Genomic DNA, 26,617 nt, shown 5'->3' on the forward strand with positions numbered 1-26,617 from the left:
TATATCATGAAAAGACTATTACCGGCCAGGCATGGTGGCTCACGCCTGTAATCCCAGCACTTTGGGAGGCCGAGGTGGGTGGATCACAAGGTTAGGAGTTTGAGACCAGCCTGACCAAAAATGGTGAAACCCTGTCTCTACTTTAAAAATGCAAAAATTAGCTCAGTGTGGTGGTGCGCGCCTGTAATCCCAGCTACTTGGGAGGCTAAGGCAGGAGAATTGCTTGAACCCGGGAGGTGGAGGCTGCAGTGAGTGGAGATCGCGCCACTGCACTCTAGCCTGGAGATAGAGTGAGACTCCATCTCAAAAAAAAAAAAAAAAAAAAGACTATTACTGATAGATTAATGCTTTTCCTATACTACTTGCCAAAATTTCTCTCAATTCCTATCTAGTTGAAGAAACTCTTAATCAGGCCCTTCCTTTCTATGGTATCCAAAAATACTTTGATATGTACCATCTCACTTGATTCTCACAATTACCAATAAGGTAGGCTAGAAAACATTATGTCCCCTCAACTCAGGAGAGATTAAGGCTCAGAATTTACTTACCCAAAGACATGTAGCTAGTCAGTAATAGGGTAGGTCAACTTGTCACGGAGACTGGGCTTCTGTTCCAACTAGAGATAGTATGGCTTCCATTCTCTTTAAGATTGTGGTGGTTGATATGGTTTGGCTGTGTCTCCACCCAAATCTCATCTTGAACTGTAGTTCCCATAATCCCCATGTGCTGTGGGAGGGACCCAGTGGGAGGTACCCTCATGCTATTCTCATGATAGTGAGTGAATTCTCATGAGATCTGATGGTTTTATAAATTTTTTTTCTCCTTTTGCTTGGTAGTTCTCTTGCCTGCCACCATGTAAGATGTGCCTTTGCTTCTCCTTTACCATGATTGTGAGGCCTCCCCAGCCATGTGGAACCGTGAGTCCAGTAAACCTCTTTCCTTTATAAGTTACCGAGTCTCTGGTATGTCTTTATTAGCAGCATGAGAACAGACTAATACTGTGGTTAAGAACATAAGCTTTAGAGTCAGACACACCTGGTATTTATTTATTTATTTTGGAGACAAGATCTTGCTCTGTCACCCAGGCTGGAGTGCAGTGGCACGATCATGGCTCACTGTACCCTTTACCTCCTGGGCTCATGCAATCCTCAACCTCAGCCAAGACTACAGGCACATGCCACTGTGCTTAAGTTTCACTGTTGCCCAGGCTGGTCTTTAACTCCTGAACTTAAGTGATCCTCCTGCCTTGGCCTCCCAAAGTGCTTGGATTACAGATGTCAACCACCGCACTTAGCGCTACACCTAGGTTTTTTTTTTTTTTTTTTTTTTGAGACGGAATTTCGCTCTTGTCACCCAGGCTGGAGTGCAATGGTGCAATCTCGGCTCACCGCAACCTCCGCCTTCTGGGTTCAAGCAATTCTCCTACCTCAGCCTCCCAAGTAGCTGGGGCTACAGGCATGCGCCACCATGCCCACCTAATTTTTGTATTTTTTAGTAGAGACGGGGTTTCACCTTGTTGACCAGGATGGTCTCAATCTCTTGACCTCGTGATCCACCCACCTCAGCCTCCCAAAGTGCTGGTATTATAGGCATGAGCCACCGCGCCCGGCCCTACACCTAGGTTTTAAACCGTATTCTATTGCTCATGAGGTATATAAAATGGGGAAAGCTTTTAAAAATTCAATTGTTATCAGTTTCATTATATGTAAAGTGAGAATAATAATATCTGTTGCATAGAGTTGTTAATAGTGGTTGTTGAGAACTCCTACATCAGAGGACTGTGAGATTATATGAAAGGAAGCACTTATCACAGTATTCAGTCTAAAGGAAGTGTTAAATGGTGGTATTATATCTTTGATAAGAAATCTTGACTGTTGATCATTTACTACTTAATGTCTTGAAATCATTGATGACATGATTGAATTTTAAAAATGGAGGTCCATCTTCTTACATATAAAAATATATCTGTGATAACAGGTATGTTCACTCAAACACTTACTATTTCCTCTCTAAATGCAAGAAAAGTTTCCACTCCTCTCTCTTGCCTCATTTCTGTGATTGAGTAACTGTTGCCACCCTCCAAATACCTTCACAGCAGCAAAGATAATTTTACATTTTCATAGGCTTAAATTGTGAAGGCATTAACAGTACACTAGCTCACTTGTCCTTCACAAATGCCCTGTGATGCAGTTATTCTCATTTCACTGATTAGGAAAAACCCTCAAAAAGTTGGATGACCTGCCAAGGTCAAATAGCATGCAAATAGAAAAGTTGAGGTGGAAACACAGGCTTTATTCATTCTTTCCCACCACATGAGTCGTTGATAAAGCAGGAAATACATAGTTGAATCTTTCTTTGACTTATATCTCCCCTTCCTGGTACATCAGCTTCTGCAAAAGGTTGCCCAGTGCACGTATGAGTAGGGAAGCATCCCGTTTTCCATGGACACCAATGCAGGAAGCAGTTGTTAGCTCTTCATCCTAGACTACCAATGGGCAGTTGTGGTTTCATCCCTTTTATTTAAAACAGGGAAAACAGGCAGCTGTAAATTAGCATTTGCTAAAAAGGAAAACTGAGTCATTTGTTTTTTTTGCCAATTTCCATTCTAACCTCCCTCGGTGCTGATAGATGGCAAATAGCTTCCAGACCTTTTGGTGATTCATCCACATATTGGCAGCTAGTTTGGGGTTCCAGTTCAGTTCCAGGAGCACTAATTTCCTATTTCCTCCTTGTTTCAGAAATTATCACAATAGACTTTAAATACCACTGTGAGCATCTAAAGAAAGGATAAGATCGGGTTGGTTTTGCAAACTGCTAGGCTCTTTCAACCCTGAAGATGGGCCTTTTGAACTGGAGCCTGGAGGTTAAATGCATCGCCCAGCCATCTTTATAAAAGGGGAAATAACCACCTTCTCAGGGATCTGGGGCACAGATTTCACTCACACTTCTGAGAAAAAGTAAGAAAAAGAAAAAATCGAGAGGAAGGAGTGAAGAGGGGAAAGACTAGAAAACTTAAAGGCAGAGAGAAGGGCAAGCCACTAGCCTTGAGTCCTCTTCACTGGCTCCTTTCCTTGGAGCAGGGAAGCTCACAGGTGCAGGGGTGCTAGAAGCGGTGGTCTGCCTTCTGCCTCCTTCCTCTTGCCCTGCAGAGGCTCTCAGCCTGGATTGCCATTTTAGTTGAGCACTTTCACAGCATTGTTTACCAGCTGCTCCCCACTGTAGAGAACATTGTCAGATTATTTAATATTAATCTCTCTTGATTAGATTGCAAATTACATTTGAAGTTGTTTTAGTGAAGTCTGTATCCCATTTTCATTCAGATTAAAGGGCAAGATTTGTGAAAACATTCCCAACAGCTTTGGTAAAATAGTTTAATTAATTGGATTTGAAAACATTGGCTACAAGACTGAATTTCAGCCAGCAATAAATGTCTCCAAGGGGCATATAAGGTTCTTTGGTGTACAAGCACATTTGTTAAAAAAAAAACTCCTTTAAATAAAATAGTCTAAGACATGCCTAGTGCAAGCTAACTCCCATGATGGCGTAGGTTGTTAAGCCCTTGCATCGGTTTCCTTCAGCTACTGAAGAAAAAACAAAGTGCACCCTACAGCAATCTTTCTGCAGGTGTCACACCTCCCGCATCAACCTGGAATGGCCATTAAACATACAGATTCCCAGGCTCTATGGCTAAGTTACTCAATAGGAACCTCTGGGAGTGAGGCCCAGGAATCTGAATGTTTAACAGGGTTTCCAGGTGGCTCTGGTGCACCTGTCATTTGAGAAGCACTCCAGAGGAGATCAGAAAGACCAGTTTTCCACTGTTAAGTGCTGGGGTTTGCCTTCAGGCTCTCCTGTCAAAGTCCAGTTAATTCTCACAGCTTTAGGATCACTACAAACTAATCACTGCTGGAGGAAAATTGGAATTGGTTTATACCAAGAAAATATTAACACTGACTTCCATTACATCACCAAACATAACACACCAAAACCAAACATGCAAATCTGGGGGAATTTTCACTTGTTGAATCATATAACAGCTCTGAAATCTTTTATGTGACACTCTCATTTGACTGCACAGTTATTCTTCTTTTTTAGGGTGAGGGGAGTTATTTGAGATGGAGTTTTGCTCTTGTTGCCCATGCTGGAGTGCAATGGCGCAATCTTGGCTCACTGCAACCTCTGCCTCCCGGGTTCAAGCGATTCTCCTGCTTCATCCTCCCGAATAGCTGACTAAAGGCATGCGCCACCACATACGGTTAATTTTTATTTTTTTATTTTTAGTGGAGATGGGTTTTCTCCATGTTGGTCAGGCTGGTCTTGAACTCCTGACCTCAGGTGATCCACCCACCTCAGCCTCCCAAAGTGCTGGGATTACAGGCGTGAGCCACCATACCCGGCCTATTTATCCATTTTTAACTCAAGGAAAAAGACTTCATAAATACAAAGAATGTTTTATAACAACAAAGACATATTCTTTCTGCAATCTTAGGTTGTTAGTAACAGAATCTCTTTACAAAAAATATATATAATAGGTTGGACCTGTCCGGGTTAAGTCAATAATGTGGTGGGCTCAAATGACACAACTCAAGCAAGTGCAGCTGTGGCTTTGCCAGCATGTTATTTACTCAGTATCTTTGGACTTACCTGATGCGATGACTGCCAAGGCTGCTCCAGTGAAGGAAGACATCTCATAAAACTTCATCTCAAGCCAGTTTACCAATTATGTAAACAGTTTTTGAGGGTTGTCTATGTGCCAGGCAATTATGCTGGGTACTTATTGATAAGAATTAAGCATGATATTAAAAGAGTGCCTCTCGGCCAGGCTCGGTGGTCCACACCTGTAATCCCAGCACTTTGGGAGGCCAAAGCAGGCAGATCAGGAGTTCAAGACCAGCCTGGCCAACATGGTGAAACCCCATCTCTACTAAAAATACAAAAATTAGCTAGGTGTGGTTGCAGACGCCTATAGTCCCAACTACTCGGGAGGCTGAGGCAGGAGAATTGTTTGAACCCAGGTGGTGGAGGTTGCAGTGAGCCGAGATTGCGCCATTGCACTCCAGCCTGGATGACAGGGTGAAACCCCATCTCAAAATCAAAAAAGAGTGCCTCTCAACTTTTATCTGTGTGTCAGAACTACCTGTGAAGTTTTTTGAGAATACTGAAGAGTGGGCCTTACCATACACCCACTGAATTGGAACCTTCAGGAGAAGCATCCAGGCAACTCAATTTATAAAATATCTCCAGGTGATCTTAATGCAGAATCAAGATGAGAAACCACTTTGTTAAATCCTACAAAGAGCCTTCCCTTCTGAGAATTTTCAGTCTATGGGAGATATACTGATGTAAATCCATTTGCAATAAGACATGTGGTCAGAACACATTTAAAAGAAAACACATTAGTTATAGATAACATCAAATATGAGATAGAAACAAATGTATAGACAGAAGAATAAATACAAACTTCACAGAGGTTAGGGAAAGCAAGGTGACATTTCTGGGCAGATTCTATTGTATCTGGTTGGTGAGAAGAAACAGATTCTGCTATTCATTTTTTTGTAATACTAAATTAAAGGCTCAGCAAAAGGTTCCAGTTTAAAAGGCAGTGCTTTACTTTTTCAAAATTCTGATGTAGTTGGAACTCTATACAAATTTGCAAAGCAATTATGTAGAATATATATACTTTCTATTAAAAATATACAACTTTTAAAATTTAGATTAGAGCTACAAATGACTAAGTCCTACATAAGACTGCATATGTTGTCCAGGAAAAATAAAAGGCTAAACTAATATGCTGTGAACACACATATGAACATGCATCACATCATGTTTAAATGAATTCCAGACAGTTATATATCAAATGAAAAGAAATCAAAGGTTTGCAGTTTGGCTAATGAGAGGTTCTCTGAAGGGCATTCTGTGGAATGCATTTCTCTTGGCAAGTTGCTGTGGTGGACTCAATTCAATTCTAAGCAGATTTCTTTAATCCTTACTTCTAAGTGGGTCAGCACCATCTGATTTTAAGTATTATTGCAAGAGACATATGCACAATGATTACTGCAACCACCCTTCCCTGGAAAGTTGCTTTTCCTTGGATAATGCTTAGAAGACCCAATTCACACAAGTAGAAAAGTCTCAGGTAGGACCAGCACTGTCGCAAGAGAGGGGACAAACTGAGTACAGCTGGTGGCTTTCAGATGATAAACGTGCCAAAAATTCCATTGAGTTTTTTTTTTTAATAGCCTGCTTAGGAAAAATGCTTAATTAGCTTACTATATTCTGTATAATGGTTCAGGAAGATTCTTTTGGGTAATCTGAGGACATGGTCTTAAAGAGAATATTCAGAGTTGGGAGGATAGACATATCATTTGAAAATCAGAAAGTCTAAAGCAGTTAATTGTGTGGTTACACCTCAACGGAGACCATTATCAAGAGGAGGGCCAGGGAGACTGTTTCAAGATGGCTGCTGGGTGCTACTCATCAACTTGAGACCCTTTGTGTACACCAGCATTTTCCTAAGTTCTCTAATTGTTTGTAGTTGGCCAGTGATTCTCTTTGGGTTTTTATGTTTACTCCTTTCCAAGTTTTTTGCCTCTACATTCTTTCTCTTGTTTAATTGTATTGGCTGACATTTCAGCTATCGTGTTGAATAGTGAATTGTAGGAGCAGTGAGCATTCTTGTCACATTTCTCTCTATCAGGATGCTGCCAGTGTTGTTTGCTCATTAAGGATGCTGCAGAATTTTTAGGCTGCGATGCATTCCATGCTCAGATAAAATTACATTTATAGATTTTATATTACGGGACCATCCATGCATTTCTGAAATAAACCGCAGAGTTTACAAATATAAGTGGCATGAGGCCAGCTAGGTCTAAGGAAGCCAAAGTACCAATTTCTCAAGTAAATAAACTAAAAAAGGGAGGATCTTATTTCATTTGCTTTTGAGATTTCTAGACTGAAAATTTACCACAGGAAACATGCCGTATGCATTCCTGTATCCATAAATATTCATTGCCCAAATGTGCCCCGTATAAAACATTTTCCAATGCCCTTAGGTCTTTTTAAATGAGTCTTCAAGTCACAAAGCCAGATTACCTGGAAGAGATCTGCAAGCCCTCAGACACTGTCTCTCACAGACGTCCCCAGCACCCCCAGTAGGAAGACTTCTGGCAGTCGGCGGACCCCTAGAGCTCCATGCCATTGCCCATTTCCATCAGTCTCCTCTCTCTCTGCCCATTTGCAGTAAGTCACCTTCCCAATTAGTGATTTCCACAGTAGGACATCAGCATCTTTTCTTGTTTATTGGGCTTCAGAACCTGGGAAATGTCTACAGGCTGAGGATCAGACAGAGGAGGAAAAGCCAGAGAAACTCAAAGGCAAAGGCAAGATTCGTGACTCACCTGAGTATGCAGGTTGGGAGTGCTGGGGAGTAGAAAAGGGCAACTCGGCAGGACGGAAGGAAGGAAGGAGTGGCAGCAAGGAGTGAGGCTCCCACTGAGCTCCGCCAGTAAGGGGAAGCAGAGACATCAGTTTACCAGTTAATTCCATAATATTCTCTGGCTCAATGGTCTTATGTTAAAAGACATGTGAAGGGGGTTGTTTTTAATTGTAAATCAATAATATCTATAATTATAATGTCTAATTGTATATGTTTATGAGTGCAAAGTGATGCTATAATTTATGAATACAATGTGGAAAAAAGAAAGCTAATTAACATATCCATTACCTCATGTGAAGGTATTTTAAAGTACATAAATACAAGCACCGATTATTTAATAGTAAGATAGTGATGAAAACCGTTGACTTTGTAATTGGACAACTCTATGTGTGAGTCCTGGCTCTGTCAATTACTGGTTGTGTGATCTTGGACAAGGGTCTTAATGAAGCCTTAGTTTTCTCTTTTGTAAAGCAGGGATAATGCTCCAACCTGTTTCTTAAGCTTGTACAGATGAAACAAGAGAATGTAGGTAGAGTGCACAGCACCACAGAAGCTCAGTAAATGCTAGCCACCATGATTTCTCTTTAGGGTTCTACAGCTAATAGGATTCTTTTTGCATTTCATATTGTGAGGACTGAAAACAAGACCTAAGGGCAAAGAGGGCAGCTATTCATATCCCTCTAGTTCTTCTTTTTATTTTTTTTTGGAGACAGAGTCTCGCTTTGTCACCCAGGCTGGAGTGCAGTGGCGTGATCTCAGCTCACTGCAACCTCCACCTCCTGGGTTCAAGCGATTCTCCTTCCTCAGCCTCCCGAGTAGCTGGGATTACAGGCACCCACCATGGCACTCAGCTAATGTTTGTATTTTTAGTAGAGATGGCGTTTCACCATCTTGGCCAGGCTGCTCTTGAACTCCTCACCTTGTGATCCACCAGCCTTGGCCTCCCAGAGTGCTGGTATTACAGGCGTGAGCCACCACCCAGTCATCCCTCTAGTTCTTAATGCCATTTAGAACTCTGATACAACTTCCCGTAACATGAATTTCATCTCACAGCCAAGGGAAGTATGGCTCAGAGTGTTGAGAACCAAGCATATGGCTCACAGACTCAAATAAAGTCTAAGAGGCTATGATTTCAGAGGAGCCATGAGTCCCTGAAATAGGTTGCAAACATTATATATATGTACAGAACGATAGCTATGACATGGTCATACAAAGCAACATTTAGTAACCAGTGAATATTATATGCATATACATGTACTAATGTGGATAGTTAGGCTATTTTGGCCCATCTTATATTCTATTTTAGACACATTAGTGAAAACTCAGCTGTGGGAATTCCTGTATGTAAAATAGACACTTATTGAAACAGTAAGTGAAATATTTATCTCACAGTATGACTCATTCATCAAATCCAAGGATCAGCAAACTTTTTTCTTTTTTTTTTGAGACAGAGTTTCACTCTTGTTGCCCAGTTTTTAGTTTTATTTACAACTTTACAAAAACAAGTGGCAGGCCTAATTTGGCCCATGGGCCATAGTTGGCTGACCCCTGCTCTAAACCGTATATCATACTCCAAATAACATGACTTACTGAACTATCCAGAAGCAAGCTAAGGTAAATCTGGTCTCTGTACTTTTTAATGATTTGTGCACTCTCCACAAATGAAGATACTTAGCTATATATGTATACTTATGTGTGTTATATGTAATCAATATGTCATAAATATTTGACAATTTTTAAATGTTTTATATAACTGTGAAAAAGCTCACAACTATTTATTTATTTTTGTGTCCATATTTTTGGTTGTCGACAGTTTTATATGGTGTCCTTTTTATAAAAAAAAAAATACAGTTAAGCTGGTCTTTAAATTGTGAGGTCCTAAGAAGTCCTATTATTTGGAGTATGGTTTAGTAGTTTTAAAACAACAATAGTTCATCTTTCTTCTGATGTTTCTGTTTTGTTGTACGTACACTTTAATTTTTGAATCTTCAATTCAGTTCTGAATTTCTTTCACCGTTACATAAAATAGTCAAGTTGTCAGCACGGAATTTGACTGGAAATTTATAATTTACATATGTCAATGCCCAAGTCCTGAAAGACAAAATACCAACATACTCTGAGATTTTAACCAAACCACACGATTCAGAAAGTGCCTTCTTCTTTGTGCCTTCTTTCTTGTGCAGAAATTACATTTTCTTCTTTGTGCAATCCAGTTGATGATCACTACTAAAAACTGGTAAAATTGAAAATTCTGGTATAAAAATATATAAATCTAGATGTTAGGCTTTGGCTACTACAGAAAATAGTAAAAATGAACCTGTTAATTGTCATTTGGAAAATAAAAGCTTATATTTAACAGAAGATGACAAATGTTAAAAAAAAAAAACTGTCAACTCTTTTTACCACCCTCTAATTTATATTGGAGAGATTTGTTTGTAACCACGGTAGTCAGAAACACTGTTTCTCTACTTAAGCACTTAGTTCCACTCCAGGAAGTGAAGTCGCTTCTTGCTGATTCTGTCGAGCACCTTGACAACTGTACTTTACTGAAGATAGATTCAAATAGACCAGTTTATGGGAGCAGAAAATCAATAGAACTTTTAAAATTTTAAATTAGTATTTAGTATTTATAAATCCCAAAACACAAAATTAATGATGTGCATATGGCTCAGGAGGAGCCGTCAATGAAGAGTCAAACTCTGCAAAATATTTGAAGAGATTTATTCTGAGCCAAATATGAGTGACCATGGTGGCTGACACAGCCCTCAGGAGGTCCTTGGAACATGTGCTTAAGGTAGTTGGGGCGCAGCTTGGTTTTATACATTTTAGGGACACATAAGACATCAATCACATACATTTAAGAAATACATTGGTTTGGTCTAGAAAGGCGGGACAACTTAAAGCAGGGGGCTTCCAGGCTGCAGGTGACTTTAAACATTTCTGATTGACGATTGGTTCAGTTTGTCTAAAGACCTGGGATCATAGAAGGGAAATGTTCAGGTTAAGATAAAAGATTGTGGAGACCAAGGTTCTTTTGAAGTCTTATAGTGGCTGCCTTAGAGACAATAGATGACAAATGTTTCCTATTCAGATCTTTAGGAGGTGCTAGACTTTCAGTTAATCTTTTTAGGACTGGAAGGGCCTGGAAGAAAAAGATCTAGCTATGTTAATAGAGATTCTTTACAGATGCAAATTTTCCCCCCACAAAAGACAGCTTTGCAGGACCATTTCAAGATATGGCAAATAAACATGTTTAGGGGTAAAATATTTTTGATTTTCTACCTTGTCTCATAATGTTATGCCAGAATCAGAATGGACAGTAATATATATCATGATATATAGGGTTAAATAAAACCCGCCTGATGAGAATTTATGCTTTGTAGGGTATGACTCCCCAGACCCCTTAGATAGGAATTTGGACAAGATAAAAAAATCAGAGCTTAGTCCTCAGAGCTCAAGAGGCTTATAAAATGCCATTACATGTTTGGGCTGTAATGTTCTCAGTACTCTGAAAACAGTTCAAGAATTTGGAGCTGAGCAAGGTCTAAAGTTTTACTGATTTTTTTTTTTTTTGTGATGGAGTTTCGCTCTTATTGCCCAGACTTGGAGTGCAATGGTACAATCTTGGCTCACTGCAACCTCTGCCTCCCAAGTTCAAGCAATTCTCCTGCCTCAGCCTCCTGAATAGCTGGGATTACAGGCATGTGCCACCACACCTGGCTAATTTTGTATTTTTAGTAGAGATGGGGTTTCTCCATGTTGGTCAGGCTGGTCTCAAACTCCCGACCTCAGGTGATTTGCCCACATTGGCCTCCCAAATTGTTGGGATTACAGGCATGAGCCACTGTGCCCGGCCTGAATGTTTTTTTGAGACACCTTAATCCAAGGCTAAAAACCTTGTGTCTTCCGAAAAAAGAATGAATGTCAATTAATTTTTTACAAACCAAACTTGAAGGATATTTAATTAATAACCAGTGTGACTGAGTTCATAGATGCATAATCTTGTAAATCAATAAACAGCTCACTAAAATTTGCTGAGCGAGAGACAGAAGCAAAGTGCTTAGAACAGTATCTGACTTAATGAATTCCCAATACAGGCAGCTATGTTATTAAAATCAGCATTTCTTGCAGTGTACATTATGTCATCGGATAACAGAAAAATCACAGGCTGAGAAGCCGGACTGGCCTAGGTTGACATCCTGACCAATCCAAATGACTTAACCTTCCTTGGCTAGTTTCACCATGGGCAAAATGGAAATATTCTGGATTCTTTGGAATAACACTTGCAAAAGTTGTCTTAATTTTCATTTTCCCTATTTCTGCCATTACTCTCATTAGGAGGTCTTGTAAGAAGTCGTTTACATACAGGCAAACTTACAGGTCTAGTCTTTACCTTTGACTTTTGAGTATAGAACTCAAGGTGGCTGGCTTCACAGTTGGGTTTCAGAAGAAGTGGATTAGGAATTTTTCCCAGACATTTGACATTTCGGGGAGGAATAATGTTTTGAGCTCTTGGTCTTCGAATAGGCATATAATGTCGAAAGCAAGCAAGAAAGAAAGAGAGACAGAAGGAGAGAAGGAAAAGAGTTGTCAATTTATGTACCAAAACCAAATTTGTATGACAAAGAAAGCCTGACTGACTGGACAGATGAAATCACTTTCAAATGATAGGTTATATAATTTCTTAAACAAATTATTCTCAGTCTAAAAAGATACATAGGTAATACTGAATGCTTCTTTCTGCTTAGCAGAAAGAAAACCTGTTGACTTTTTGACTGAAGTACAGATCACTAAAGTTATATGAAAGGTACATTTTGAGGACCTATCGTAGTTCATAAGCATGATGATAGGGGTTTCACGCTCGTGTAAAATGTGCCTCCCTCAAACCTTGTTACAACATCAGCACATTGCCCATGTGACATGAGGAAGAAAGGTACACTTCGAGTAAATATATATATATATGGTTGTGTGTATTTAAATTAGCATAATGACTTCAAACCCAGTTAGTGTTTAGAAAACTTGCTTCCTTGAAGATCTGTTTACAAAAACGTGAGCGTTTTCATAAGATAAGTTCAAAGAAGTGAAGTAGCTGGGTCAAAGGACTATCAAGATTTTAGTAGGCAAACACTGGAAAATTAACCTCAGAAAAGTGACACTAACCACATGTATGTTACACACCAACCACATGTATGTGTGCTCTGAATCTCAAGGATTTTGCCAACTCAATTTGCTTTTGAGTTACACTCAACCCACAGTGAGAGCATATCACATTAGATGACTTAGGTGCTCTCCATATCTGATCAGCTAATAAAGTATAACATCCATTCTGTGAAATGAAGGCTGAATGCTTTTATTAAGTTAAAAAATGCCATTTTCCCCCATCTGCTGCCAGATTTTCTTTAGTCTCTAGTCTGAACCTACGGTCCATGTTTTCTTACTCAGAACTCTTGGTTCTTTAAACTCTATACTTTTTTGCTGTGTCTATCCTAAAAAATTCCAATTCCAGGAATGTTCCAGCCCTCCACTCTCCTACCTTCCTGTTCGCTGCTAACAAACATCCAACAACTCCGTGCCTTGACACTGTCCTGACTTTGAGCTGCAGCCGGCCCTGTGCACCAGGGCCCATCAGAATCACTTTTCGGTCGTTGCCTCGCCTCACCTTCTTCCACACCTGGGACTGCTGGCCCCTCTTCCCTAGGCTCCAAGGCTTTTTTGATTTGCTTCCCCAGGTCCTCCATATATTTGTAGACCATTCTAAGGGACTCAGTTCCTTGCAGTTGGACTAAAAGCACTAACATATATTCTTATATTTCTGAGGAAAACCTTAGAGCATAATGGAGAAGAGCACAGACTCTAAAGCCCAGTTGCCTAGGTCCCGGCTCAGACCTGCCTGCCACTTATGCACTGGGCTAGGCAATCCCTCTGTCCCATGTGCCTTCATCTGTGAAAAAAGACTCCTATATGTATCTGTGTGGTCTAAATGATCTACTAAGAAAAGTGCTTAGAATTATTTAGTATATAATAAACACTAGAAAATCACATTTCTTATTATGATTCCTAATCAGTAGCCCTAGATCATAGGACAGCAAAATAAGTACAGACATACAAACCAGACTGGGTGCAAATCCAGACTGAACAATTGGGCATGATTTGGGCATATTATTTGGGCAACTAAGTTTAGCTTGTTGGACTCTGTGTCCAACCCAATGGTAATATCACATTTATGTTTCTAGTAGGACAGGAGACTGGAAACCAAGAACAACAGCCCAGTGGTCCTGGCAGGGAGTTGAGACCACTGGATGTAAGCTACGTCAGCAAAGGGTATTTGTGTATCAAAGCATGTCTGAAAGCAGCCCAGCTGGGAAGGAGGTGTATTTACTTCCTTTCCCCAAAACAATTTTTCTTCACAGTATGCTTAAGGTGATTGCCATGGTCTGAATGCGTCTCTCCAAAATTCATACATGGAAAGTTCATTGCCAATGTGATAGTATTAAGAGGTGGGGCCTTTAGGAGGTGATTAGGTCATGAGGGTATTATCATCCCCACAAATGAGATTAATGCCCTTATAGAAGAGGCTTCACGCAGCCATCAGCCCCTTTTATCCTTCTGCCTTTCATCATGTGAAGACATAGCATTCACCCTTCTGCCATGTGAGGACACAACAGCAAGGCGCCATCTTGGAAGCAGAGAACAAGCTCTCACCAAACACCCAATCTGCTGGTGCCTTGATCTTGGACTTCTCAGCCTCCAGAACTGTGACACATAAATTTCTATTGTCTGTAAGTTATCTAGGCTGTGGTATTTTGTTATAGCAGCAAGAACAGACTAAGACAGTGGTCACCTCATTTTTGCTTTGAGTGTGTTCCTAATGACTGACAGATCACAAGGTCGCATGTTCCCTTTTGAACGATTCTAACTGCAAAATGAGTCCTTTATATAAAGCAGAAATATGCCTCTCTATTAATCTTAGCTTTTGATCCTATCTTTCCCCAAAGGAGCAAACAAATAATCTAATTTTAATCCCTATTTGTTTGCAGTATTTGAGGACAGCTGTCATGTCCCCAATTTTCCTCTTTTCAGAAGAGGCATCTCCAGTCTTCACCCAGTCATCATGTGACTTGGTCTACAGATTTTGGTCCTTCCCTACCTTGTCCAACTCTAGCCTCACCTTTCCCAATTCCACATTCACAATAGGTCACTAAAATGTTGTTATTTATAGTTCTTCTACATTTCTTGAAGAAGTTCTTAGCGCTCCATCATCACTGCCAACTGATATATGTTTATATTCTTCTTAAATTATACTTTTAATTGTTACACATTATACTTCAAATGTAATCTGACCAATGACGACTTCAATGTAATTCCAAGGGAGCCTGGTCACATTGGGGAAGCTCTGAACAGTACTGGACACATTATTTTATGAGGAGCCTTATCTGATAAAAGCTTAGCCCAATAAGTGCATGAGTTTAAAAAAAAATCCCTCTTAGCATCAAACTTAACTTAAAAGAGAGGAAAGTGGTGAGGAAAGAAAAGACCTATTCAATGGATAACCAAAAGAATGTGTAACTTACACAACCCACTCAACTCACTCATGCTAGAAAAATTTTTGTCTTTATCACATGAAGTCTTACAGGATCCCAAAATAATTTAGGGCTTTCTCCAGATTAAGCATTAATTTCTGGAGCTAGCTAGAAGCACTTTGTTCTTACAAAGCTAATTACAAATATTCTGTTAAATATTTAGGTTCACGTCTCCAGGGTCTCCCTTGAATGGTGCTAGTTTTGCAGGAGGCAACAAAGTCTGACAATCAATCTGCAAACCTCATTGCTGGGTGGAAAATTTTTTCTAACTTTAGATTCAAGGCATTTATTTAAATGAATAAATTTCTATAATATGTAGCATGCATAGTTTTTTTAAAAAAAAAAAACTTGGATTTTAGAGGTGAGTTAAATCTGATGGTGTCTTTCCCAAGGGCTGAGATCCTAGGAGTAAGGGATGTAGCCAGGAAGAATAAGACTGGAATAGTCTGTGGTATAAACTGAAAAAGAAAGAATGTCAAAGTAAAAAGTAACTTATAACAAAGAGATATAGATCAGGTGCTACCTCCTCCTATTAGCTGTATGGCATGTCTTTGAAGCCACTAAGAGAGAGTTCAAAAAACCTACTCTGCCTCTCTGAGGATCAGAAGACAGACTAAAAGAAACAAAGAAAGACATTACATAATGGTAAAAGGATCAATGCAACAACAGGAGTTGATGATTATAAATATATACGCACCCAATACAGGAGCACCCAGATACATAAGACAAGTTCTTGATGACTTATAAAGAGACCTGGACTCCCGCACAATAATAGCAGGAGATTTTGACACTACATTGTTAATCAGTGACATAGAAAATAGGGACATCTATGATTTGAACTTAGACCTGAAATAAGTAAACTTAGTGAATATTTACAGAATTCTCCACCCCAGGTCCACAGAACATACATTTTTCTCAGTACCATATTATACCTATTTTGAAAGTGACCACATAATTGGAAGTAAATCACTCTTCAGCATTTGCATGGCATTTCACAGACTTAAATGAAATATTGGTGGACTGTTTGTTATTTTCTTCCCTTATTCCTTCCTGTCTCCGTTGTTAAGCACAATTATCGGCATAAAAGAGGTTTTTGATACCTATTTTTGAATTGCATTCCAGCCTGGGCAATAGAGCAAGAATCCTGTTCTCTCGCCCTCTTTTTCTTTCTCTTTCTTTCTTTCTCTCATATAAAAAAGAAAAACGAAAAAAAAAAAGAAATTCTTTATATATATAAAAAAAGGAGACAGACTATATCAAAATGTCTCAAAGCACATTTGTAAAATACTTAGCAAGAATAAATAAGCCTGGGTTGAATGTATATATCAACTTGGAAGAGAACTGCCATCTTTGTAATACTGCACCTTTCAATCTACAAAAATGATGTATTCTTCCATTTATTAAGTTATTTAATTTATGCCAAAAATATTTTGGGTATTTCAGGTGTACATTTCTACACATCTCTCCTTAGATTTCCTAGGTATTTGATGTTATAATGTTATTTTAAATGATATCATTTCATAAATTCCATTTCCTATTTGATTGGTGTTAATATATAAGCGACTTTTGAATACTGAATTTTAAGCAGTTTTTTTCTAAATTTGCCTACCAATTATAATTCCAATAGGTTATAAATGCTTTTAAATTTTTTACGTAATAATTATATCATTTGCAAACAATGACTATTTTATTTCTTCCTTTCCAATCTAAACTTTATGATTGTGGATTTGTCCATTTTTCCTTTTAGCTGCTAGTTTAGGGAAGTCATATCTACAGTTTTCTAAGAGTACTTTTAAAAATCATACATAGCTGTTGGATTTTATAAATTTTTTTTATAAATTTGCATTTATTTATTGAGATAACTATATTTTTCTCCCATTAAGAAAATTAATGTGGCAAATTACGTTGACTGATTTTTCAAATGTTCAACCACTTTTGCTCACACAAAGAAGTAACCTTACTTGGTAGTAATATACAATTTTTTTTCAGATGGAGTTTCACTTTTCTGCCCAGGCTGGAGTGCAATGGGGTGATCTCGGCTCACTGTAACCTCCACCTCCTGGGTTCAAGCAATTCTCCTGCCTCAGCCCCGCAGGTAGCTAGGACTACAGGCACGTGCTACCACGCCTGGCTAATTTTTGTATTTTTAGTAGAGATGAGGTTTCACCATGTTGGCCATGATTGTCTTGATCTCCTGACCTCGTGATCTGCCTGCCTCAGCCTCCCAAAGTGCTGGGATTACAGGCGTGAGCCACCTCACCTGGCCACAAATATTTTAATGTACTGTGAGTTGCTTTTCTGTATATTGTGATGTCTTTGTCAGGTTTTGGCATCAAGGTGAGAATGAACTTCACAGAGTTTGGAAGTATTCTCTTTTTTTATTTACTGGAATAATTTGCAGAAGATTGGGTAAAGCCTTCCTTTAAATGTTTGAAAGGATTCACTGGTGAGGCTTTACATTTTCTTTGTGGAATTGTCTAAATAACAGATTCAATTTCCAGTAGTAAAAGGGGACTCTCCAGATTTTTTGTCAGTTTATTTTGTTCTTAATTTTGTTCTTATTCAAATTTTCAAATTGGTGTTAAGTTCTTCATTGTATCATCATATCTTTCAATGTTTGTAGAGTCTCTAGTAATATTATTTTCATTCTTGATGTTATTTTTTCCTTGTTTTTATTAATTAGTCTTACTAGGGTTAATCAGTTTTCTTAATCTCTTCAAAGAATCAATCTTCAGCTTTATTATTTTTCTTTAATTTTGTTTTGTTTTACTGATTTCTGTCTTATCTTTATTTCCTTTGTTCTATGTTCTTCAGTTTCGATTTGCCATTCTTCTTGCTTTTTTTTTTTTTTTTTTTCCAGGAGTCTCACTCTGTGCCCAGGCTGGAGTGCAGTGTTGCGATCTTGGCTCACTGTAACCTCTGCCTCCTGGGTTCAAGCGATTTTCCTGCCTCAGCCTCCCGAGTAGCTGGGATTACAGGTGCATGACACCATGCCTGGCTAATTTTTGTATTTTTAGTAGAGACAGGGTTTCACTGTGTTGGCCAGGCTGGTCTCAAACCCCGACCTCAGGTGATCCACCCACCTCGGCCCCGCAAAGTGCTGAGATTACAGGCGTGAGCCACTGCACCCAGCCTCTTCTTGCTTCTTAAGATAAAGTTTAATGAATTTTAACCTTTCAACCTTCTAAGACATGTAATGAAGGCTAAGAATCTCTCTCCAAGCATTGCTTTAGCTGCAGCCAATTTTTGACATGGCACATCTTCACTATCGTTCAATTTGAAATAGTTTCTAGTGTCTTTTATTTCTTCTTTGAGCCATGGATCATTTAGAAGTGTGTTCTGTTTAATCTCCAGGCAGTTGAGGATTTTCTAGGTATCTTTGTAACTGGTTTCCAGCATAATTTCTCTAAGGTCAGAGAGCATATTTTGAATAATTTCAACCCTCTGAAATGTTTTGAGGGTTTCTGTGTGGCCTGCTTATTGTCAATTTTGGTAAAATTTAAGCATGAGCTTAAATGAAATATGAATTTTGTCGTGGTTGACAGCGTTCTCTGTATGTCAATTAGGTAAGTTTGTTAACTGTGATCTTGATTTTTTTTTTTTTGTTTAATTTTTATTTTTGTCTGTTCAGAGGTGTGTTAAAGTAAACTTTATGATTGTGGATTTGTCCATTTTTCCTTTTAGCTGTCTATTTTTGCCTTATATATTTTGAAATGATCTTATTTTGAATTTTGAAATCTTTTTTGTGGATTGACTTATTTGTCATTATGGAATATCCCTCTTTATCTCCAGTAATTCTCCTTCACTTAAAATCTGTGTTATCTTACATTAGTATGACTATACCAGTTTTTCCATTGGTTGCAAGGTATATCCTTTTCCATCTCTGCACTGTGCAAAAGTTGATACCTTTATTTAAGGTGTGTCTCTTCTAGACAGATTTTGTTTTTTTCCTAGTCCAACAACAGTAGGTTAATGGTCAGAATGTTCGGTCAATTTTCATTCAATGTGATTCCTAATTTAAGCGGGTTTATACCTGCCATCCTACTATTTACTTTCTGTTTAACCCACTGTTTCATTTACCTTTTTTCTTCAGTCTTGCCTTTCTTTGAATCACCCCAGTGTTCTATTTTCCCCTCTTTTGGCTTCTTTTTGATGTTTCAAAACACATCTTGATAAATTTAATACGAATTCCTGTTTTCAGCACTTTCCTGATAGTGCTAGAACTTAGTGATACTTTAACTCCAGTGTTTCGCCTTTTCCATTACGGCTATCATGTATTTTGGTGCTGTGTAAATTTTACACTTCTCATTGTTAGTATTGTTTTGTAACAGTCGATGTTCATTTATATTGACCTTTTCTAAAGGTCTTCATCCTTTTCTTCATTTCTGTATTTCCATCTGGGATTATTTTCCTTCTATCTAATGACCTCCCATCAGAATTTCAATTAACGTAAGGCTTCTGGTAATTAATTCTCCTTTTTATCTAAAAACATCTATATTTCACCTTAATTTCCGAAGGATATTTTTACTCTAGATAAAATTTGGGGTTGACAGACTTCCCGCAGCACTCTAGAGAGGTCTCCTAGGTAATGGGGTTTAAATGCTTCCTTGCTGACATTCATAACAATGACATAATAGAAATACTGCAATTGCTTAATTCAGTGATTTTAGATTTTCGCCACCTAGAAACATCTCTTTCACTTTAAATTCAAAGGCATAGACTTAGGCTCAGACCTTGAAAGGATTGTACATCTATCCCAATTTCCTACCTAATAATAATCCTGGTAGATGGTTAGTTTTTGACTTAACACTTCCCAGTTTTGGGGGAATTCACCAAATCACAAGATAATGTATCTAAAAACAGTCCTAATCATAAATGGCTTCCTTCTAGAGTACTAACATGAAACCTGCCTTCTGTCCAAAGGAGCAAAAGGAAGCTGGGAATCCTTGTTTTCACTTATGCTGTTTGTCCCCAGGTTCCCACGTGAAGCATCCGTTTCTCTACCGCTCCCGACTCCACATTCACAGTGGGTCACTAATCCCTGTCAATTGTGTTTCTAAAAATAAACTGGAATTTAGGTCATCATCCCCACAGAGGATGGCTTAATGTAGGGCCTATTTCTCACCTGGATTGCTGACCATTTTCCTAATTATAAGTAGAAGCTAAGTGATCTCCTTCAAGCTCTATTCTATATGCTTACGTCTTCGACAGCTCACCATCACAGCACTGTTTTCTAAACTGTTCTGGGACAGAGGGTGGAGGGGTGGACTTATTAATTCTGTCATCTGCTGTGTTGTTCTCTCATTAACAAAATTTAACCTACAAAACTCACTGCATCCCAGAACAACTTCAGCAAGTTTAGACACAAAAGTTTTAATTAAATGAATAAACTTTTATATATACACACTAAAAATGACATTGGAGTTGGGATGTGATAACCCTAACCTTCAATACCCTTGCAACTAGAATGAAAAACATACGGTCTAAAAGTATACGATTTATAGCAGCTTCTGGCCTAAAAATGAAGATGAAGGAATTTAGAAATGATACAGAATTTATAATAAAGACACCTGAGTTGAAGTCTTATTACCCTTTCTTGTTAGGTATAAAACCTATAGTAAGTTATGTAACCTCTTTGAAGTCTATTTGCTTGTCTGAAAAAGCAGTTGTGAATACCTGCTATATTAGTCAGGGGTTTCCAGAGGGACAGAACTAGTAAGATACACACAAACACACACACACACACACACACACACACACACACAAAGGGAAGTTTATTAAGTATTAACTTCCACAATCACAAGGTCCCACAATAGGCTGTCTGCAAGCTGAGGAGCAAGGAGAGCCAATCCGAGTCCCAAAACTGAAGAGTTTGGAGTCCGATGTTCAAGGGCAGGAAGCATCCAGCACAGGAGAAAGATGTAGACTGGAAGGCTAGGCCAGTCTCTCCTTTTCATGATTTTCTGCCTGCTTTATATTCTCTGGCAGTTGATCAGATGGTGCCCACCAGATTAAGGGTGGGTCTGCCTTCCCCAGCCCACTGACTCAAATGTTAATCTCTTTTGGCAACACCCTCACAGACACACACAGGATCAATACTTTGTATCCTTCAATCCAGTCAAGTTGACACTCATTATTAACCATCACAATTTCACCCTATGTCAACTCGAACCCATACACATCCCTGAGATCATACATAACCTTCAAATAAAGACAATACAAAAATTGTGATTACACTTAACGTAATACAACTATCCTTCATACAACCAGAAACCCACCAATCCCCAATCCAAATACTATTATATAAAGTTAGCACTACTAAATGCTGATATGAAGTCAATAAATCTTATGCCACATGATAAAGGAAAAGGAAATAAAATATATTTTCTTAGTATAAGTGTATACATGCACAAACATGTTTTTAGCAAAAGAAGGAGGAAATCCTCATGACAGTTACAGTCCCCGTTCTGCAGCTGGTCACCTGGTCATAACTGGTATTGATGACTATCTACCTATTCTCTATTCCCTCTGCCTACAGCAAGCACCTCAGAAGGTTGTGGTTTTGTTCCCTGGTGGAATGACCCAAATCTCATTCCCGAAGGGTCTGGGCCATTTGTAGTCCTGCCTGGATTGGACTGTTGTAGTTTCCCATTGACCTTAATCACAGGGCATGGTAATACTAAGGACATCGTAATACATCTCCTGTATTCCATGCATACTCTTCCTTACCTCTGTTGTAGAGTAGTGACTGATTTCATGTTGATGGTCTGGGTCAAGCACTCCAGCCAATACCATAATTCCCTTCTTAGCCTGTTGACTTAAAGGTAGGAGGAGCCCAAAGTGTCCAGGTGGCAATCTTAACTTCTAGTTTATGAATTGTTGTTGTCTCCTGGTGGCAGCATTTCTCCCTCTGGAACTAAGACCTCTAGGCCAGCAGATGTAATGCTGTGAGAACAGGAAGCAATGATTTTGCTAGTGGGTCACTAGGGGTGATGGTGAGTGGTGCCACTTCCACTTCCACCCCTCGATTCCTGGACCCATGAATCCTGGCTATGGGAGAAACAGTACCATATATTGGACACTGATTGAGAACATACATGGCCTTCTGGAGATCTGTAAAGTATTATCGCCTAGTTGGTGTTGTCATTGTGACTTCAAAAGGCCATTCCACCATTCTGTTAATCCATCTGCTTCAGGATAATGGAGAATATGGTAAGATCAGTGAATTCCGTGAACACGAGCCCTCTGCTGCACTTCTTTAGCTACAAAGTAAGTGCCTTGGTCAGAGGCAATGCTGTGTGGAACACCATGATGGTAGATAAGGCATTCCGTGAGTCCATGGATAGCTGTCTTGGTAGAAGCACTGCATACATGATAGGCAAACCCATATCCAGAGTTAAATGTCTATTCCAGCGAGGACAAACCTCTGCTTTTTCCATGGTGGAAGAGGTCCAATATAATCAACCTGCCACCAGGTAGCTGGCTGATCACCCCAAAAAATGATGCAATATTGAGGGCTCAGTGTTGGTCTCTGCTGCTGGGAAATTGGGCACTCAGCAGTGCCTGTAGCCAGGTCGGTTTTGGTGAGTGGAAGTCCATGTTGCTGAGCCCATGCATAACCTCTATCCCTGCCACCATGGTCACTTTGTTTATAGGCCCATTGGGCGATGACAGGGGTGGCTGGGGAAAGAGGCTGAGTGGTGTCCACAGAATGGGTCATCCTATCCACTTGATTATTAAAATCCTCCTCTGCTGAGGTCACCATTGGTGAGCACTCACATGGGATACAAATATCTTCACAGTTTTTGACCACTCGGAGAGGTCTATTCACATACCTCTTCCCCAAATTTCTTTGTCACCAGTATTCCAATCATGATTCTTCCAAGTCCCTGACCATCCAGCCAAACCATTGGCTACAGCCCATGAATCAATATATAATTGCACATCTGGTCATTTCTCCTTCTACACAAGTGCACAAAGAGGTGCACTGCTGAAAGTTCTGCCCACTGGGAAGATTTCCCTTCCCTGCTGTCCTTCAAGGATGTCCTAGAAAGGGCCTGTAGTGCTGCAGCTGTCCACTTTTGGGTGGTGCCTGCATATGGTGCAGAACCATCTGTGAACCAGGCCCTACACTGCTCTTCCTCTGTCAAATGATCATAGGGAACTCCTCATTGGTCATTGGTGCAGGCTGGGTGAGAGAAGGCAGGGTAGCAGGAGTGGAGACCATGGGTATTTGAGCCACTTCCTCATGTAACTTACTTGTGCCTTCAGGACGTGCTCGAGCCTGGTCACATGTATACTGCTTCCATTTGATGATGGAGTGCTGCTGCGCACAGCTCACTTTATGGCTAGATGGGTCAGAAAGCATCCAGTTCATGATAGGCAGTTCAGGTCACATGGTGACTTGATGACCCATAAACGTTCAGTTTCCACCAAAGCCCAGTAACAGGCCAAGAGCTGTCTCTCAAAAGTAGAGTAGTCATCTGCAGAAGATGGCAGGACCTTGCTCCAAAATCTTAGCAGCCTCTGCTGTGATTCACCTATGGGGGCCTGCCAAAGGCTCCACACAGCATCCCTATCAGCCACTGACACCTCAAGCACCACTGGATCTGCTGGGTCTTATGGCCCAAGTGGCAGAGCAGCCTGCACAGCAGCCTGGACCTGTTGCAGAGCCTTCTCCTGTTCTGGACCCCACTGAAAACTGGCAGCCTTTCAGGTCACTTGATAAATGGGCTGGAGTAACACACCCAAATAAGGAATGTGTTGTCTCCAAAATCACAACAGGCCCACTAGGCATTGTGCCTCTTGGTTATAGGAGGGGCCAAATGCAGCAACTTAACCTTCACATTAGAAGGAATATCTCTTCTTTTTTTTTTAGATGAAGTCTTGCGCTGTCACTCAGTCTGGAGTACAGTAGCGTGATTTTGGCTCACTGCAATGTCCACCTCCCGGGTTCATGCGATTCTCCTGCCTCAGCCTCCTGAGTGACTGGGACAACAGGTGTGTGCCACTGCGCCCAGCTAATTTTTTATATTTTTAGTAGAGACAGGTTTTCATCATGCTGGCCAGGCTGGTCTCGAACTCCTGACCTCGTGATCCACCAGCCTCGGCCTCCCAAAGTGCTGGGATTACAGGCGTGAACCACCATGCCTGGCTAGAAGGAATATCTCAACAGGCCCCACACCACTGAACCCCTAGAAATTTTAACTGAGGTAGAAGGTCCCTGAATTTTAGTCAGATTTATTTCCCATTCTCTTGCACATAAATTAACCAATAAGTCAGTGTGTTTACTACTTCTTACTCACTGGATCCAATCAGCATAATGTCATCAATGTAATGGGCCAGTGTGATATCTTGTGGGAGCAAAAAGCGATCAAGGTCTCTCCGAATAAGATTATGATGCAAAGCTTGAGAGTTAATATACCCCTGAGGTAGGAGAGTAAAGGTATATTGCTGGCCTTGTGAGCTGAAGGCAAATTGCTTCTGGTGGGCCTTATGGACAGGAATGGAGAAAAAGGCATTTGCCAAGTCAATGGCTGCATACCAGGTACCAGGAGATGTGTTAATTTGCTCAAGCATTGAAACCACATGTGGTACAGCCCCTACAACTGGAGTCATCACTTGGTTAAGCTTATGACTATCCAGTGTCAGTCTCCAAGATCCATCTGTCTTCTGCATAGGCCAAATGGGAGAGTTGAGCAGGATGTGGTGGGAATCACCACCCCTGAATCTTTCAAGTCCTTGATGGTGGCACCAATCTTCACAGTCCCTCTAGGGATGTGATATTGTTTTTGATTTATGATTTTTCTAGGTAGAGGTAGCTTTAATGGCTTCAGTTTGGCTTTTCCCACCATAATAGCCCTCATCCTACCAGTCAGGGAGCCAATGTGGGGGTTCTGCCAGCTGCTAAGTATGTCTATGGCAATTATGCATTCTGGCACTGGGGAAATAACCACAGGATGAGTCTGGGGACCCACTGGACCCACTGTAAGTTGGACTTGCACTAAAACTCCATTAATTATCTGATCTCCATAAGCCCTGACTTTAACCGGAGGACCACAGTGACGTTTTGGGTCCCCTGGAATCAACTTCAGCTCAGAGCCAGTGTCCCCGAAATGTCTGATCATTTCCCTTTCCCCCGTGTGGTTACCCTGGTAAAAGGCCGGAGATCTCTTTGGGTAAGAATGGGAAAAATATTCACTGCATAAATTGTCAGTGGGTCAATTAGTGGGTCCTTTCTCAAGGGGACCTGGCCTCCCCCTCATTCAAGAAGTTCTGGGTCTGTAAACTGGCTCAAGTCTGGAAACTGATGGAGGGGCCATGATTCTTTGCTTTTATAATTCAAATTAGTCTTTTGTCTATTCAACCTAGTAATTTTCTGTTTGAATAAATTAAGTAGGAATGCAGCAGGCCTCCTATCCATTTCACTTCTAGGAACACCATGATTAATTAGCCAGTGCCGGAGCTCTACACAAGTCAGGCTATTCTGATTGCCGCTTTGCCTCTGCTATTATTATGGTAGCTACACCCACCTTGCCTTTGATGGTTGAGTGTCACCACTTGGTCCCTGCCACCTCAGGATCCAATTATTCCCAGTGTATTTAAATTTTATAGTTGAGTGACTGCAGTTTCCATCATTAGATCTGACATACAGAGAAGAGCAATTACAGGGCTCTTCAAAGATGTAGGTGCTGCCCTCACAGATCTATTCCACAACTCAGTGTCCCTAGTTTCATCAGGCAGAGGCAGGCGGGTCACTTGAGGTCAGGAGTTTAAGACCAGCCTGTCCAACGTGGTGAAACCCTGTCTCTACTAAATATACAAAAATTAACTAGGTGTGGTGTCAGGTGCCTGTAATCCCAGCTACTCAGGAGGCTGAGGCAGGAGAATCACTTGAACCCAGGAGGAGGAGGTTGCAGTGAGCTGAGATCACACCCCTGCACTCCAGCCTGGGTGACAGAGGGAGACTCAGTATCAAAAAAAAAAAGAAAAAGTGAATGAAGGGCTGGGCGCGGTGACTCACACCTGTAATCCTACAACTTCAGGAGGCCGAGGCAGGCCGACCACTTGAAGTGAGGAGTTCAAGACCAGCCTGGCCAAAATGGTGAAACCTTGTCTCTACTAAAAAATACAAAAATTAGTGGGTGTGGTGGCATGCACCTGTAGTCCCAGCTACTCAGGAGGCTGAGGCAAGAGAATTGCTTGAACCAGGAAGGCAGAGGTCGCAGTGAGCCAAGGATCATACTACTGCACTCCTGCCTGGATGACACAGTGAGACTTCATCTCAAAAACAAAACAAAACAAAAAAAAACAAAAAAAGTGAAGAAAAAAATAAGTTTCAATATAACATTATTCATAGTAGCAAAAAAAGTGAAAGCAACCTAAATGCCCATCAACAGTGGGATTAATAATATACTGCAATATACATACCCAGTGAAATACTTTAGTTTTTTAAAAAAGAAAAAATAAATTATAGTTAAAATTGTATAGTTTTTTTTTTTGTTTGTTTTTTGCCAAGGAATGATTAACATAAAAATCAAGATAGTGGTTACATCTGCTTCAAGAAGAGTCAGGCGTGTGATCAGGAAGGGGCGTCTTGGTG

The 26,617-nt window shown here is 40.2% G+C and overlaps 1 protein-coding gene and 1 non-coding gene across 4 annotated transcripts in view; both read left to right on the top strand.

Moving 5' to 3' along the window:
- Nucleotides 1-26,617, top strand: part of LOC135272661 (neuroblastoma breakpoint family member 4-like) — a 387,040-nt gene that overhangs the window by 184,076 nt on the left and 176,347 nt on the right. The window lies entirely within an intron of this gene.
- On the top strand, nt 12,255-12,356 carry LOC135272673 (small nucleolar RNA U13). Its single transcript, XR_010340673.1, has one exon. It is a non-coding gene; the product is annotated as a small nucleolar RNA U13 (small nucleolar RNA).

Source organism: Aotus nancymaae, unplaced genomic scaffold, assembly GCF_030222135.1.
Source record: "Aotus nancymaae isolate 86718 unplaced genomic scaffold, 86718_ANA_hifiasm-v0.15.2.pri h1tg000122l, whole genome shotgun sequence".
Taxonomy (NCBI): domain Eukaryota; kingdom Metazoa; phylum Chordata; class Mammalia; order Primates; family Aotidae; genus Aotus; species Aotus nancymaae.